Genomic DNA, 15,979 nt, shown 5'->3' on the forward strand with positions numbered 1-15,979 from the left:
TGTTGTGAACGCTGGTGTTCATCAGGCTGGGTTATCAAGGTCTGAGGCAGTAGGATTGTGGCGGAGACTGTGGAATCAGACTGCCTGGGTTCAAATCCCAGCTCTGCCACTATTTTCAGTTCCAGTTGCTATGTAACGACCACTCCAAAGACAATCTCTTTTTATGGTCCTCTCTCCTGATTCTGAGCACAGACTAGATTTAGTTAGGTTTTCTAAGTCTCTCATGCAGTGTGGTCAATCAGTGAGTGAGGCTGGAGTCATCTCAAAGGCTCAGTAACTCACATATCTGACTGCAGGCTGGGTTCTCAGCTGGCACCATCAGCTGGAGCACCTACACATGACCTTCCATGTACACCAGGCTTCCTCTCAGCATGGCAGCTGGCTTCCCAGGGTGAGTGTTCCAATAAAGGTCCAGGTGAAAACTGTAGCTCCTTTTATGATCTAAAATCAGATCACATAGCATCACTTCTGCTGTGTTCTTTTCATTAGAATCAAGTCACTAAGTACAGCCCACATTCAAGAGGAAGGCAATTACACTCTTCAATGGGAAGGGTGCCCAAGAATCTGAGAACGTGTCTTCAAACCATCCTTGCCACTTATTAGTCGGAAGACCTCTCTGGTTTTGGCTTTCCCGGTCAGTAAAAGAACAATGAGAGTAACTTATCTCAGGATTTTGTGAAGATTAAACAAGAACAGAACAGTACCCGGTATTCAATACGCCTTAACTTAGACCACTGTCATGCAGATCTGAATTGATGCGGATAGGGTCGTCAATGATGATATAGCTCCAAGCAGACAGAGTCTGGGCAATTGCCACCTTTCCAAAATCTATTGGTGACATTTGACAAATCCCAGTGCCTGTGTTCTTATGGCTCTGGGAACAGAGTTACTATATATGGTCTGAATTCTTTGGTTCACCTCATTTTAGTGACAGTTTCCAGATATAGGTCAGTCCATTTAAACCTGGCCCCATTTATGGCAATTTATTTCGTTATAGGATAAAGTAGTTAGAATCATGAGTAATAATTACTGTGCCTATATTGCTTTTCACACCTTGGCCAAGTAATCCTCACCTCACCCAGTGAGTAAGGTTGGAGGAGCACCCTTCCTTCCTCCGGGATGAGGAAACCAGGACCTCGGTTAAGTGGCTTGTTCTACATTCCACAAAGAGGCAAGAGGCGGGCTGGAGTGAGAAGCTGGAGGTCCTGACTCTCTGGCCCCTCCAACATGCCTAAATAGTATGTAGACTAATACCCCATCACTGGTCATTACCCAATGGCAGTTAATATGCTATTTTCAGATATACGGGTATTTGAAATTCCTTTTAAACTATCTTTCATTTTTTTGTAGCAGAGAACTGGCCAGTGTCTACTTAGCATAATGTGAGATATTACAAATCTTGTAAGTAAAAGCATACTTGGCTACTCGATACACCTTTTTTCCCGTTTCGGTCAAATTAATCCTTTCTGATATTCTTGGGTATCCGAACTTTTTTATCTAGGGCAGAAGGAACTGTTGAGAACACTCCCAGTCTTTGCTGGCATGTGCCCCCAGGCTGGCTCCTAGGCGTCATCCCTCCTGCCCCAGTTATTACATTTCTAGTTTGATGTTAGTGAATTCAGGAGTAAAAAAAAGGTACAAGGGCCGTGCTCTCCGTGGGCGCTGGGCGGGGACGCCTCCCTTTCCCTCTCCTCTCCTCCCCTCCCGGCCCTATCTAGGCTTGCCCTCGGGTGCGGAGGCTGCCGCTCGCGCTCACCGGAGGGCGCTGTGCAGCCGGCACCGGGAGGCCGGAGGTGAGTCGGCTCGGAGGCGGCGGCTCCCGGTCCTGCAGGCGCGCGGAGGGGCGAATCCCAGGCGGCGAGGTCGCCGCCCCCGCCCCTCGGCCAGCCCCTCTGTCTGCCGGGGAGAGGGGAGTGGCCGCACGCCTCCCGCCGCAGCCCTGCTCGCCGCAGCCACCGAGCTCTCTGCAGTCGGGCGCGCACCGGAGCCCAGCCTCGGCGCGTGGAGGCGGTGCGGGAGCGCGGGGCGCGCTAAGGGTCGGCAGCCGCGGGACAGCGTCCGCCCAGCAGCCTCCGCCGAGCAGCCGCCGCGGGAGCCCCGCAGCCTCGCAGTGGGCCCGCGCCCCGGAGCGCGAAGAGGACCAGGAGGCGGAGTGGCGCCCGGCGAGGTAGCGCGAGCGCTTTCCCCCTCTCCCTTGCCCTGCCCGCTCGCTCCAGCCGCGGCCCGCCAGGGGCGGTAGAGGGGGCGCCCCGCGCCTTTGTGCCCGAGGTCCCGGTGGCCCCGCCGCAGCCCGCGGGGCACGGGTCAGAGGGGGCTGCGGCGCTCTCGTCCCGGCGTGGCCGCGCTGCGGCGAGAACTCGCGCGTGCTGGAGGTCGCGCCCGGTGGTCGCGACTCCGCAGTCGTTTCGGGGGCGGGTGGGAGAGCAGGCTTGTGAACTAAGTTGCTCTTACTTTGCCCTATTCTCCTAGCACTGGATCTGGCAAAGTGGAATCCAGATCTTCCCCGTTCTCACCCACACCCCTCCATTTCCCTGGCCCACAGCTGTTTCCTGGCCCCCTGGTTCTTTGGAAGTGGCCTCCTCCGGGAAGGAAAACGGAGGGAGAACAATGGGGCGTCCTGGGGTGTGGGGTTCAGGTGCGGCGTGCCCCGGCGGCGGCGGCAGGGGAGAAGGGGGTCCAGGACCCGATGGGGCGTCCCGCGCGTGCAGCTGCGCCTCGCTCCTTTGTTCCGCCGCAGCGGAGGGGGCTGCCCTGGGTCTCGTTTCCTGCCCGGGATGGGATTGATTCACGGTCGTTGAGAGGGAAGGGGAGGGAGCGGGGCAGGAATGAAAACCAGATTAGGTACGGGAGCCCTGGAGGGTGCTAGCGGGGGCCGGGAGGAGGGCTGGGGAGGCGTTGATGAGAGTGCCCTGGAGAATGGATTGCAAACACACAACATTTTGTCTAGGGGCCGTGTGGGTTTCTGAAGCTTCTTTGTAATGCTTTGTTCAGGCTGTGGCCCGAGCGTTTATTGCCTCAACAAGTTGTGCACTTCCTTGAGTTCTAGGCGCTCCCGGTGTTAGTTTGCTGAAATCAAATCTTAGTTACAGTGGAGGAAGACTTTTTTTGTTATGGATCAGGGTATTTGTGTGTATGTGTGTGCCTCTGGATCTGTGTGTGTGTAGCCAGTGGATATTGGCTTGAATGGGTATGAGGCAAACTTTATAGAATTGATTTTGACATAAAATAATTTTCTCCATTGTAATATAGTATATAACAATTTTCCAGGAATGTTTGAGGGGAAACCACTATAAAATTAGACATTGCTAAATAAATGAATCAGATTATGTAACACGAGTTGAAAAACCCTTTTGCAGGCTTTCCCAGAAAACACACCCCACACACCAGTGTTTGGATTTTGAGTTGAAAAGCCACTGCTTCTGTGCTTTCACTCTCCCCATGTGGGCCACCTGGAATAAGAAAAAGAACTCTTACCATTATGGTGAATGGGAATTTTTTTTTTTAGGGGGGAGGTAGAATTAAATGTAATATGTTGGCTATTTGTTGAGTGGCCCTTTTCTAGATTGGAATCAAGAAACCCAGGAGGAAACAAGGTTGACCTGCTGAGGGAGCCAGGGGGCATTGAATGATGAATATTGTTTGAATGGGGTATTCCAAGCAAACCTGTTTTGGGAGGAGGCTGACTTTTCCAGGCGTTCATGGTTTGTGTCTATGGGACAGTAGTGGAAGGATCCCAAAGTGGGACTGAAGGTTAGAGTTACCATGGTGATAATTTAGGAGACATTCAGGTATAGTAGTCTGGCTCCAGGCAGGGCCAGGAATGTAGTCTGGCTGCAGGCAGGGGCGGCAGATGACCTAGTGCTGTGTCTTTGACAGCTCTGAGGACCTGCTGTGAAACCACCCCATTGGGCATTCATGTTAGGACAACCAAGTTTGAAAGCCTCTTAACCTTAGCATGGGAATTAGGAGCTTACTCCAGGGGGAAAATATGTTTCCTGCCCACTAAGTGGTAATGGAAAAGAGCTGTGCAAGCTGCTGCTGAGGGTTTGTCTTTTTCGTGGGGGGATGTGGTCACATTTTCAGGCCGGGCTGAGAAGCAGTGGGACTTGTCCTCAGGAGCCATTATGATGTGAAGCTGAAGTGGGATGTAGTCCAACCGTCAAGCTGTTTGTTGTTATAACTAACACATTGCCTGGCAAAACATTGTGCCACAGGCAGCAAACAGAGGGAACAGAGGGAGACTCCTTCCTTATTGTTGTGTTGCCATTTTGGACTCTTCATGTGTGCTGTGAATAACTCTGTAAAATGTAGTGCCGTTGGATTCCTCCCAAGTACTCCTTGGGATATACATTAACAACAAGCAAAGCATGAGACTGTGTTAACTGTTGCTGGGGACACGGGGTGCAGGTAGGGGGTTTCTCTTCCATAGCTTGTCTCTGGCCAAGGGCTCTCCCCGTGGAGCTCCTGTTGTGCGTTGAGGCTGACTACTGGCTGCACCCCCTTCATGGGATGGGATGAATCATCACTTTGTCAAGCCTGGCGTTAAAGACTGACTCTCCGTGGTTGCCGCACAGTTATGCAAAGCAAGGAGGAGCTGTGGATGTCAGTGGGGAAGGAGTGGGGGTGGGAGTGGTTTGGCTAACAAGGGATCTTCAGAGTGTAAGATCCATGTTTTTAACATTTGTCCTTCTTTTTGGTGAGACTCTCCTCTCCTCCCCTTCCCTTCCACTGTTTTCAGTAGCTGGATATTTGGATTTTAATTAAATAGCCTAAGAGTAATTGTCACTATCCTTTAGTGAGTGTTTACCATGTGTGACGGGTTTTGCATACGTAACTACGAATCCTTAGAGCTTGATGAAGTGGGTGTTATATCCATTTTACAGTTGAAATCAGGCCTAGGGAATTTAGTAGCTTGGCCTCTTACACCCTACTTGTGTAGGTAACTAGTAAGTGGTGGACGGGGAATTTGAACCCTGATCTCTGATTCCAAGGTCCCTAGTCTTTTATGTAGACACTGTATGGTAGGATATCTGTTAATAATAGGAATAACAGCAGTTTGATCATTTGATTCGCCTTTTGCAAAGTTCGTATCACTTTCCCGTATATTATCGTAACTGATCCTTTGAGGAACCTCTGTGAGATAGGTTTGGAAGGCACAGTTAGTGACATCACAACCCTTAAAACTGTGTTGTTAAAAAGCTTTATGCTGTGTGATGGCCTGTGTGACTAAGCTTTAAGTGAAGGAAACTTTATTTTTAAAAAGTTAGGCTGCCAACACTTAAAAATACTATTCTTTTTTGGAGACCTTTAAAAGTGGTGGAATAGAATAGATCTTACATAGTGTTTAAGCATTTTATATTTATTGAAATCCATTTTAGCTCCTTTTATCTTACAGCCTTTTCATAGAACAGCACACTTTGGAGACCCAGTGCCAGAGTGTCTTTTTAGAAGAGAAATAAGGAGGGAAGGAATGTGATTATGAAGAGGAAGTGGGGCATCAGAATTGGAAACATACGCAGCAGCAGGCCGTACATTTTCCCAGCACATGCTTTGGGTCCTGGCAGGCGCCTTTTACAGAAGACATCCTTCCTTAGGGAAGTGTCGAGGGCCCTTTTTTTACAATACCTCTGAGATCATCACATGTCTGTGCTCATGGGAACACATATTTCACGGGACTTCTGTGCTCATCCTGCCCCACAGGGGAAGCAAACGAGCTTAGTTGTCCGTGTGAGAAGGGAATGGAAGCTGTCTCCAGTCCTTGGGGTGGAATGGAGAGCGGTCCTGGGCAGGAGGCACCTGTCCTTGACCTGGCAGTGACCACCCGGTGTAGGAGCGGAATGGATTTTAACACTTGGCATCATCGTTTGTTTATGGCTTTCTCAGAATGCTCCTGGGTGAATGGGAAAGTCAATATTGGTTTTGTTTCTAAGACAAGACTGTGAAGACTGTAAGTTCTACTTACGTGTGTAATTGTTTCAAGCTAGGACCTCATTTGGGGTCTTCAGGGAGTATGGTGCAGGTGCGGTAACTTTTGTCTCCTCCTCTTCGCCAGCTATTTGGAGGGAGCCAGACACGAGGTCTGCTGAGCTCTATTGGGGAGCACCTTCCAACTTAGCAGCTGAGCAGGGTGAGGGATGTGAAGCAGCGTCTCGCCCCTGTCACCTTTCCTGGGTTTCTCTTCAGTTGTCAGTGCCTTCTTCATCCATTCGTATTTTATTAAGCTTAATGATGGGAGGCCATGCATTAAAAAGCAATAAAGGAAATCCATTGTGCCTCAAAGGACACACAGCAGGGCGGGTCACTGTGCCCAGAGTGGATGTTGGTGACACGAAGAAAGTGACTGTGACAGCTGTGGTGACCAGGGCCACGCCAACACTTGCTGCCAAGACAAAAGCTGATAACAAAAGCAAGAGAGTGAGGGGGACCCCGAGCACAGTGCCCGCTCCTTTTTTGTCGGAGGTTTCATTTCCTCCAGCCTTTGATGGTGCGCAAGGGCCCGGGGTCTCTGAACACCTGCCTCTGAAGGTTGGATTGGCTGGGATGTTAGGAAGCAGCATCCTGGAGGAGAGCCCGGGGGATCCTTTTGTGGATCCTGAGGATGTCTAAAGTGCCCTTCCATGGGGGAAGGTGCCGACCTGCGTGGTTGGCCCTGGCGTATGGTAGGACCTTGGTGCCTCCTGCTTTCTTTCCTTCACACCTGCCAGTGTCCTGTCCTCCTCCTGTGTTCAGCCTGGCTGGCGATTCAGTCCCGTTGAGGCTGTTCACAGACTTCGGCTGTATTTGCCTTGTGGACAAGAAATGCCAGGTCCCCAAAGAATGAGGCATTCATATTTTATATGACGGTCATTGCTCTTGTCGGTGAAGTGTTGGGTGCTTTTTTGTGTCAGGCCTCATGCTGGGTACTCTCTACAGCTGGTTTTGTTGAATCCTTCTTGCTCTCCTCCAGTAGGAGATATTTGTGGATGAGGGAACTGAGTAAGCCCAGGAACTGTGTGCTTTCCAGAACAACATGCTGCCTCCTGGTGCAGTGTTCTTTGAAGCTTTGGGCCACTTTTTTTTTCTTTTAAGTTTATTTATTTACTGTGAGAGAGTGGGGGAGGGGCAGAGAGAGAGAGAGAGAGAGAGAGAGAGAGAGAGAGAAAGAATCTCAAGCAGGCTCTACACCGCCAGTGTGGAGCCGGATGTAGCCCTCAAACTCACGAACCAAGAGACTGTGACCTGAGCTGAAATGTCATCTGACGCTTAACCTCCTGAGCCACCCAGGCGTCCTGCGTTGGGCCACTTGAAGGAGTATATTTTAAGGAGTTGGAGGGAGGGCCTGCCCTTGACAGTCCCTCCCCACTGCCTTCCTTGCTTCCTTTGTCAGCTGGAGTCAGGGTTCCCGTGGGTGTCCTTGGCCAGTCCAGAGCTGGGCGGTTTGGTTGAAATGCTTCTCAGTTTCTCCTTCTTTTCTGGGCCTCATGCTTGGCTCTCCCATCGTGCCTCAGTCTCCCCCAGATGAGGGCGACTTGGGGAACAGGATTTAGCCTGCTGGTGAAGACCCGTTCCTTGCCTGTGCTCTTTCTTACTCTCTCCTGGCACTTCTTTATCTGCAGGAGTGAGACGGCCATCTGGGGCTTTGCAGGGGCCTTGTCTGGTCTCTGGTCTCTAGTCTGTCCGAAGGCAGACGGTGTGCTGCTGGTCATCCAGTTGGAGGTCAGGGCCCGACGTGTGTGAGTGGAATGGTGTGAGCACCGCTGTGGAGCTGGGGCTGAGGGACCAAGACTTCAGACCAGGCGGGGAAAAAGAGGGTTGGTGTAGAATTTATATTCTTCCAAGATAGGCAGTTTTAGAAGTTGAAGTCTGGAGAAAAGTGAAAATTGACATTCTTTCTTTTCTTATCTGATAAAAAACACTGAGCTTCTAAAAATACCAGGTGCCTGGCTTTCCCTGATAGTTTGAGAGGCCAAGAGGAAACCAGGTCTGTGCCTTCCAGGGACTTTCCCACTGGTCCTGGGTGGACCCAGGAAGCTTGGAAATGCACAGGTGTCTTCATTTCGCTGTGTTAAAAATGAAAATACAATTCAGAATTGTACCTTATGTATTTTTAAACTTGTTAAAGAGAAAAGAGAGGAATTTGACATCCTTAAAGAGGTTTTCAAAAATTGAATGGAAAAGACGATGGAGGAACAGGTTGTTAACTACTGAGTTTTGTGAACGGGGTGTTCATGTCATTTCCCTGCTGACTTTCACTGGTTGCCCGAAAGTAGTTTTTGTACACTTCAATCAAAACAAACAGCAACAACAACTCTTGGTTTTTTCAAAAACTTTTCAGCCTTGATGGAAAAATCCCTACTAGCCTGCTTGCATTTTCCATCGTACCTTCCTTCTTTCTTCTCCCTGAATGCTGCTTCCTTTTAAGTTCTTTGTTATTAGACCCTACAGTGCTACTTGCGGTTCTTAGCTGATCTTTTTTTTCCCCTTGAAAGTACTTCAGAAGGATCATCATGATTTTATTCATTTTAGAATCCCAGGCTAAATGCTTTTAGGAAAAGCTTAATTTAAAAAAAAATTTTTAAAGTCTATTTATTTTTGAGAGAGAGAGAGTGAGTGTGTGGCACCCAAGCAGAGGAGGGGCAGAGAGAGAGGGAGACAGAGAATCCAAAGGAGGCTCCATCCAGGCTCTGAGCTGTCAGCACAGATCCCGATGTGAGGCTCGAACCCATGAACCGTGAGATCATGAACTGAGCCGAAGTTGCACGCTTAACCAACTGAGACACCCAGGCACCCCAGGAAAAGCTTAATTTTTATGAACCCTGGGCTTAGGTCAGTGTGCATGGCTAGTGTTTTGTAGGCACTCTGCTTAACAGTTGTAATAGGCTGACCACAGTTTTGATCTACCCCTGATGTGGTGAGCCATCTAGGAAGAAGTTCTCATTTGCCTGAAATCTTCAGGGTGTTGAGAGGTATTCATAAAAACATATGAATTGTCACATTGGGTGAGATTCAGCCTTCTGCTTTGTGCAGCAGCAGAGTATAAGTTAACACAGTATTCTGTGACATTGGGGCAGGGGGCTGGAGTTAGATTTCATCGCTTCGTAGGTTTCATGGATAACTTTAAATATCTCTAATTGCATGATCTCTTAAAAACTTCTCATTCATATATTTAAATTCATATATTCAGATTCTTGAATTGTTTATTTTTGTTCTATCTTCTATATATTTCACATCTTCAAAGGACCTTGATAGTATTGGTATTTTGACTCTCAAGTGCCCAATTTTTGGAATAGTAGAGTATTAAAGTTGAAAGAGCCTAAAGGTCACTGCTGTAACCCCTTCATTGTATCTGAGACCTGCTTAGGTTCATGAAGTTGACCTGGGACAGATCTGGGAACTTGACCGTAGTCTTCTTTTCTTTTGTCACTGCCCACCCCCCCCCCCCCCCCCCCCACAGTGAGGGGGGGGGGGGGGGGGGGCAGAGAGAGAGAGGGAGAGAGAATCACAAGTAGGCTCTGCATTGTCAGTGCAGAGCCCTAGGTAGGGCTCGAACTCGTGAACTGTGAGGTCATGACGTGAGCCGAAGTCAGATGCTTAATGACTGAGCCACCCAGGTGCTCCTTGACTGTAGTCTTTTAACTTCTTGCTCAGTTTTCCTTCTAGGTGAATATTTCACTGTCTCCCCAAGTCCATCTAAATTCAAGCTCAGTGTAATGTGTGTGTGACACATCAACAGACACAAATAGAGAAAGTGTCATTTTTGTGAATTCCAGTAACTTAACTATTAGGGGTGTGCAACATTCCTTCTAATATTTTGACTGTTTTAAATATTTTCTCTTTGTTTTAAGCGGTGAAACAGTAAATGCTCTAAGTTCAGAAGAGCAAGAGTCTGGGGGAAACTGGTTGAGATGAGAACAAACCTGGTTGTGAAAGACGTGTAACAGGGTGGAGAGGGCCTTCCAGGGTGAAGGAAAGCTCCAGGAGAATAATGAGGTCAAAAAGCTTAAGACACATCTGAGAGTGAACCAAGTGTGGCTCACATCAAACGAATACACATTCTCCTACAAAGTCAGCTGGTAATGGCTCTAGAAATGGTACTGTGAAGTAACTATAGCAGTGTTGTCAAATAATGACCCCTGCCAGAAGAGGTTCAGTGGTCACACAATGGGGACATGTGCATACTGTATCTCTCTCTTGGATAGTCATAGTCCGCAACCACAAGTGAAAGGCCATAACAAGTCTTTCTGCAAAGAAACCTATTTAAAATGTTATTGAACCAACACCTACTTCTCCAAGGAACCCTTTTTGAAGTACACATCTACTCACTTTATGGGATTTTTTTTTTCAACCTAACTTTTTATGGAACAACCCACTTTGGTAATTGCTACATTCTACTAACCCAGCATTTCAGAGGCCTGAGCCACAGCAGAGGCTTAAGGACTTGGAAATTAAAGGCAATAATCAACCAAATAAAACAACTGAATGGATGGGTCACAGAAAGTGGAGAAGTAGGGAATACTTCTGGAATCCCAAGTCCAGATGATGGGAATCCTATCAGCCCAAACAGCCAAGTCAAAAGAGGATCAACTATTCGTGGTCATTGTGAATGGATTTGTGTCTCATATCTCTGATTGGTGTTGCTGGTGTACAAGAGTGGCATTGACTTTGTGTTTGTTTGTAGATCGGTCTTGACTGATCAAGTTTCCGCTTAAACTTGGGTTTGTGCTTGGAGCCTGAGGTTGGGTGGCTTACCTAATAGAGCACAAAATACACCCTGTGGTGGAAATGTCACCTTTCCCACTTGTAAGATTACTGCAGTACTTTGAGAAGTAAGGGGAGGTGACTTTTTAAAATTCTTCAGTGTATGCATTTATTCATTCATCAGATGTTTGGGTGCTTATTATGTGCCGGACCCTGGACTGGGCCCTGTACTAGTCTTCAGTGGTGGTAGCACAGGCATGATTTCCGCTCTCATGGCGTATGAGGGGAGAGAGATGTTGCAGAAATGAACGCAGATATTTATGATTTATGAATTGTGATTGGTGCTGTGAAGGAAAAGGACAGGGGACTGTGAGAATAAGAAAGGCTAAGAGAGGTGACGTTAGATTGAGGCTCCAGGGAGGGCCTGTCTGAGGACGTGGACATTGGTGAAGTGGTCTTGAGAATGAGTCGGTGCTGGAGGAAGAGAAGCCCGAAGAGCTTTCCAGACCCTCAAAAACAAGCTCAGAAGCCCCAAGATGGGGCTCTGCTGTTAATGGTAGATTGCTGGAAATTTTAGTAATCAGTGACTGAAGTCAAGTTACTGCCTCTTAGTAAATCATCATGATAGTGGTATTCAATAGTGTGTAAATTATGATGACATGGGAATATTTATTTTTGGTCAGTAATTTCCTCTTCCGCCCCTTCCTCCTCAAATGAAAATGCTTGAGGGGTGCCTGCGTGGCTCAGTTGGTTGAATGTCCGACTTCGGCTCAGGTCATGGTCTCTCAGCTTGTGAGTTCGAGCCCCATGTCCGGCTCTGGGATGACAGCTTGGAGCCTGGAGCCTGCTTCAGATTCTGTGTCTCCCTCTCTCTCTGCCCCTCCCCTGCTCATGCTCTGTTTCTTTCTGTCTCAAAAATAAATAAACATTAAAAACATTTTTTTTTAAGAAGAAGAGAAAACGCTCGAGTTAAGCGAGTGCCTCCGTGGTGCAGCTTGAACTGGGCTGCTGCCCATCCTCCATCCCCAGTTCCCCATCTGAGTGCTGCCATTACCCCGTGTACTGGCATCTGCTGGGCACATCAGAATCCTGCTCAGACTGGGTCCTGCTCTGAGTCTGGACAAGCCCTCTTCCCTTCCCGGGAGGGGTTTGGAGCAAGGCCACCTTTGGCTCTTTCAGTGGCTAAGCCCTTACCCCCCACCCCCCCACCCCCCCTTCTCCAAAGATACACTGAAGGCTTTGGGGTAGGTGGAGGGGTCCTGTGTGAGTTACACTTAAGCCCACCTAGACTAACTGCTCTTTGGTCATTGAAGCTTTGCACTGGGTAAGTGTGACTGAGTCTGGTTCTTTCTTACATGCCTCAGTGGGAGGCAGTGTGGTGCAGTGGTTACAGGCTAGTTCTAGAGAAAGTATTGGTTTGGAGACTTGACTCTTCTTTGTCCATGGCGTCGGGCAGGTAGCTTAATTTGTCTATGCCTCTGCTTTCTCATCTGCAAAATGCAGGTCACAATAGAGCCTTCTTTTGGGGCTTGTAGTAAGGATTCAACATGTTAACATGTGTATGTGTCTAAAACAGCGTCAGGCACAGGGATCACTCTGTGTAAAGGTTAGTTACTCCTCCTTGGTCTTTCCTGAAAATGGATTCCTGGGGTTCTTCCTCCTCCCTGCCAGACACCCAGACCTGTTTGAATCCGAGCAGTGCACGTAATTTATGATTTGATACGGGACTCAAGTTACTCCTAAAAAATAATTAGGAATAAAGATGGCAAAGAAATAAACCAAAATGTTCATGGCGATTGTGTTGGTGTAATTGTGGTGACTTACTTTTACCCCTCTTATTTTACACGTTTCCCATAATCTGGTTATGTTACTGCTGTACAGATGATAATATAGTAACATCTTATGGAAAAAGGCCAGGCTGGCACTTAACCCTAGTGGTTCTTTAAAGTGGGGCCGAAGAGGAGGGTCGCCTGGGTCCTGCCTGCTCAGATTGCTTTGACACGTGGTGGAGTACCTTCCGGTTTATGTCTCTCCGGGCAGAAGTACAACGGTATTTAAAAGTCTTTAGTAGAGATGGCCCCGAAAGTTAGAAGGTGGGGGATGTGGTTCCTAGTGAAAGGAAACTCTTCATTCTTTGTTTCTTCTTCTGTTTTTCCCTTTGTGCTCCTTCTTGCGCTCCCTGAGCAGGCCTCCAGCCATCTGTTACTCAGTCTCTTTTGGGCTCCTCATACTCCCCTCCCCCTCGAATATGTTCTTTTTCATCCCCCATCTTTCTCCTTTACTTGCTGTCGTGCAGTAAAGGAGATGCATCCGTTTCTACGATTTAAAGAGTATTTTTTGCTTTATTTTTAATCGTAAAACTAAATGTAACTTTTTGCCTTCAAAAATCTAAACTGAGTTGCCTTTTATTTACTCACACCTGTAATTAACTGATTGATTGACTTAGTTTCTAACTAAATCACTAAACTCTGGGTGCGGGGGGAGGTGGGTCTGTGCCTCCTGATAGCTCCAGGAATCATGGGGGATTGGGAGTCTGAAAGAAGGGAAGATTGAGGGGATGAGGAAGTTAAATTTCTCCTCTTTCCCTGTTTTTCTTAGGATGATCTGTATTGTTACCATTTCATTATGTGTCAGAATTTTTAAACGTTTCCAAACTGGAAGAACAGAATTCTGGACAATTACCAAGGTGCATTTTTACAAAGAAAACCTTGCCAAATCTGACACATTTCCTCAAAAGTCCGTTGCTTTTAATTACTTTTTAAAAAGTTCAGCAAGCTTTCCAGCTCTCCTTTCATGCTCTCTTGTATAATTGTGAGTGGAGAAATGGGCTTTCCTGCTAAGTTTGTTTTATCTGCAGGAATTTATGTGTAAGCAGGGGTATTCTATGAGTGTCTCAAAATAATACCGACACAGGTTTCAAAGAGGATATGACAGCCGTGGAGTGGAAGAGCTACTTCCTTGAGAAATATTGCTAATTTCAGTGAGATTTCACAGTTGAATGTGAAATCTAGTTGAGGGGATTTGAATGAGGTGATGCCTTCCCATCCCATATTTCACAATTTATAATGTTTTTCATCTCTCACCACAAATGCCCAATTTGAATGTGACATAAATATTTATGAGCATTCTTTCTGTGCTGTGAGGAAGTCTAGTACAATTACAGTAAAATCTAGACTTATAGAATGGGTATCACCAGGAGTTAGTATTTCTTTTTCAGAAGGATTCGTGATTAGGAATCCTTTAAATTAGGAACAATACACATACGACTTTTGAGTAAGGCAGCGGTCAGAGAAGGTATATATGTACATGTACCCGGGCAGCATGTACCCGTTTTCGCACAGACTCACCTAGGTATGCGCAGGACTTTGTACATGTTTGTGGCTGTTGCCTGTTTCATTTCATTTGCACCAAAACGTGGAGAAGGAGAAATTTGTTGGGTTTGTTGGTATGAAGTGTACCAGGAATAGGGCATGAGCATTGAAGAAATAATGGTAAAACTGTCAGCCCAGTCTTAATCCTTGCCTTTTGTTGCTCATTTGGAAAACAAACAAAATGGTATGCGTAAAATGTTAAAGGAAACTTGTACCCGGTTACATCCTTGGAAGGGGCCAGTTTTCCGTCTCATGGATTCCAGGATGGAATAGTTGACAACTTGCGGGAGAAATGCCCCTCTTTACCTGGCACACGGGCTGGCGACATTGGCTAGGGAGGTGGCTTCACCTGTGATTTAGCTTCCAGCCCTACGTGTGCTCTCCTGGCCTCAGCTGTGCGTGATGATCATTTCTTACTGGAACATTTAATTACTGTGGCAGATGTGGGGAGCTCAGTTCCGCAGCCGTACAGCTGTTTGTATGTCCAGTTGGATTTCTTGAGAGAATTAATCACTTTTTCGAGGATCTTATGCTGAGGTCTACAAGTATAGTAGGATTTAAGGGGAAAGTTTATTGCATGGGAGTTTGCACTGGATGTTGTAACAGATGTAGCATGGAGGTGGAGTGACAGACAGCTGAGGGGGGTTCTCATTTACCCTGAGGCCAAGCAATTCACAAAGTCCAAGATTGCTAGAACTCTCATATGGACATTCTGTGCTAGAGAGTCATCTTAAGAACCTTACACAAAGTTTGGAAAATGGACCTAAAAAAGACACCTTTTGAGCCAGCTACTCTAAAATATCAACTGTAGTCACTTCTGAATATTCCTTTCCAAGCTTTTGATGTCTGTGTTTAAGATCTATACTGTTGCCTAGTTTTTCAAATAGATTTTATAATTGTATATTATTCCATTGAGTACCATAATGTCCCCAAGCATTTTTTTTCAAGTTTATATTTTGAGAGAGAGCTTGCAGGGGAGGGTCAGAGAGCGAGGGAGAGAGAGAATCCCAAGCAGGCTCTGCACTGTCAGCGCAGAGCCCGAGGTAGGGCTCAAACTCATGAACCGTGAGATCACGACCTGAGCCAAAGTTGGACGCTTAACTGACTGAGCCACCCAGGCTCCCCACACCAAACATTTCTTACTGTTGGGCATTTGGGTTGCTTCCACATTTTGCCGTGGGAAATAATACTGTGATAAACACTTTCGTACCTCTCCCCTTTTCCATAGTTTGGATGCTTTTCTGACAGTAGACGCTGAGAACAAGCTGATTGGATCAAACACTGTTGTGACCATTTCGATAGCTGGAGTGTGGGATGGCTCCCCGGATTCTGGCCTGTGAGAGGTCGGGAATGGCTGGCACACACGGGCCCGAAGGGGGATGGGTTTGTTTGGGCTGCGGGGCCTCAGGGCGGTGTGTGAGGCTGAGCAGACCACTGAAGTCCAGGGCCTGGCGCTCAGGGACAAGCCAGGGCCCGAGGTCCAGATGGAGGCACCACGGGTATCTGGTTGAAGACGTTAAGATTGCTGGAGGGTGGAATGAGAAGAGAAGAAGGCGGATGATAGAACTCTGGTGAACCTTATTTTGTGACAGGCGGAGGAAGGAGAGGCCATTAAGGAGAATAAGGAGTGAGGCGGGGTGGGAAGTGGGCCGCCAGGGAGAAATGGCCAGTGGAAGCCAGGGCAGGAGTGGGTTTTGAGGAGAGAGTGAGGTGGGCAACAAACAGGTGGTGACATTTTTTCCGAGGCTGTTTCGGCGGCGTGGGCCAGGTAATGGGTAGCAAGTCACCCAAGCAAGGCAGGCCTCGTCACAAACCTGAGGTGTGGAAGGAGAGACTGGAAGTAGGCAGTTGCCAGAAGGGATTGTAGGACGGTTTGTTAGTCCGCTGGGGCTGCTGTAATAAAATACCACAGACTGGGTGGTGTAAACAAC

General features: G+C 47.6%; 1 protein-coding gene across 6 annotated transcripts in view; it reads left to right on the forward strand.

Moving 5' to 3' along the window:
- Positions 1 to 1,894: 1,894 nt before the first annotated feature.
- MYO1B (myosin IB) overlaps positions 1,895 to 15,979 on the forward strand; it is a 190,459-nt gene continuing 176,374 nt past the window's right edge. For 5 of the 6 annotated variants that reach the window (XM_040475693.1, XM_040475696.1, XM_040475692.1 and 2 more), the window contains exon 1: positions 2,066 to 2,167. The gene's annotated coding sequence lies outside the window, so the exon portion shown is untranslated. Of the gene's footprint in view, positions 2,168 to 15,979 lie in introns of all 6 variants that reach the window. The other variant, XM_040475695.1, reaches the window with a different exon arrangement.

This window comes from Herpailurus yagouaroundi, unplaced genomic scaffold (genome assembly GCF_014898765.1).
Source record: "Herpailurus yagouaroundi ecotype Mexico unplaced genomic scaffold, PumYag 140, whole genome shotgun sequence".
Taxonomy (NCBI): domain Eukaryota; kingdom Metazoa; phylum Chordata; class Mammalia; order Carnivora; family Felidae; genus Herpailurus; species Herpailurus yagouaroundi.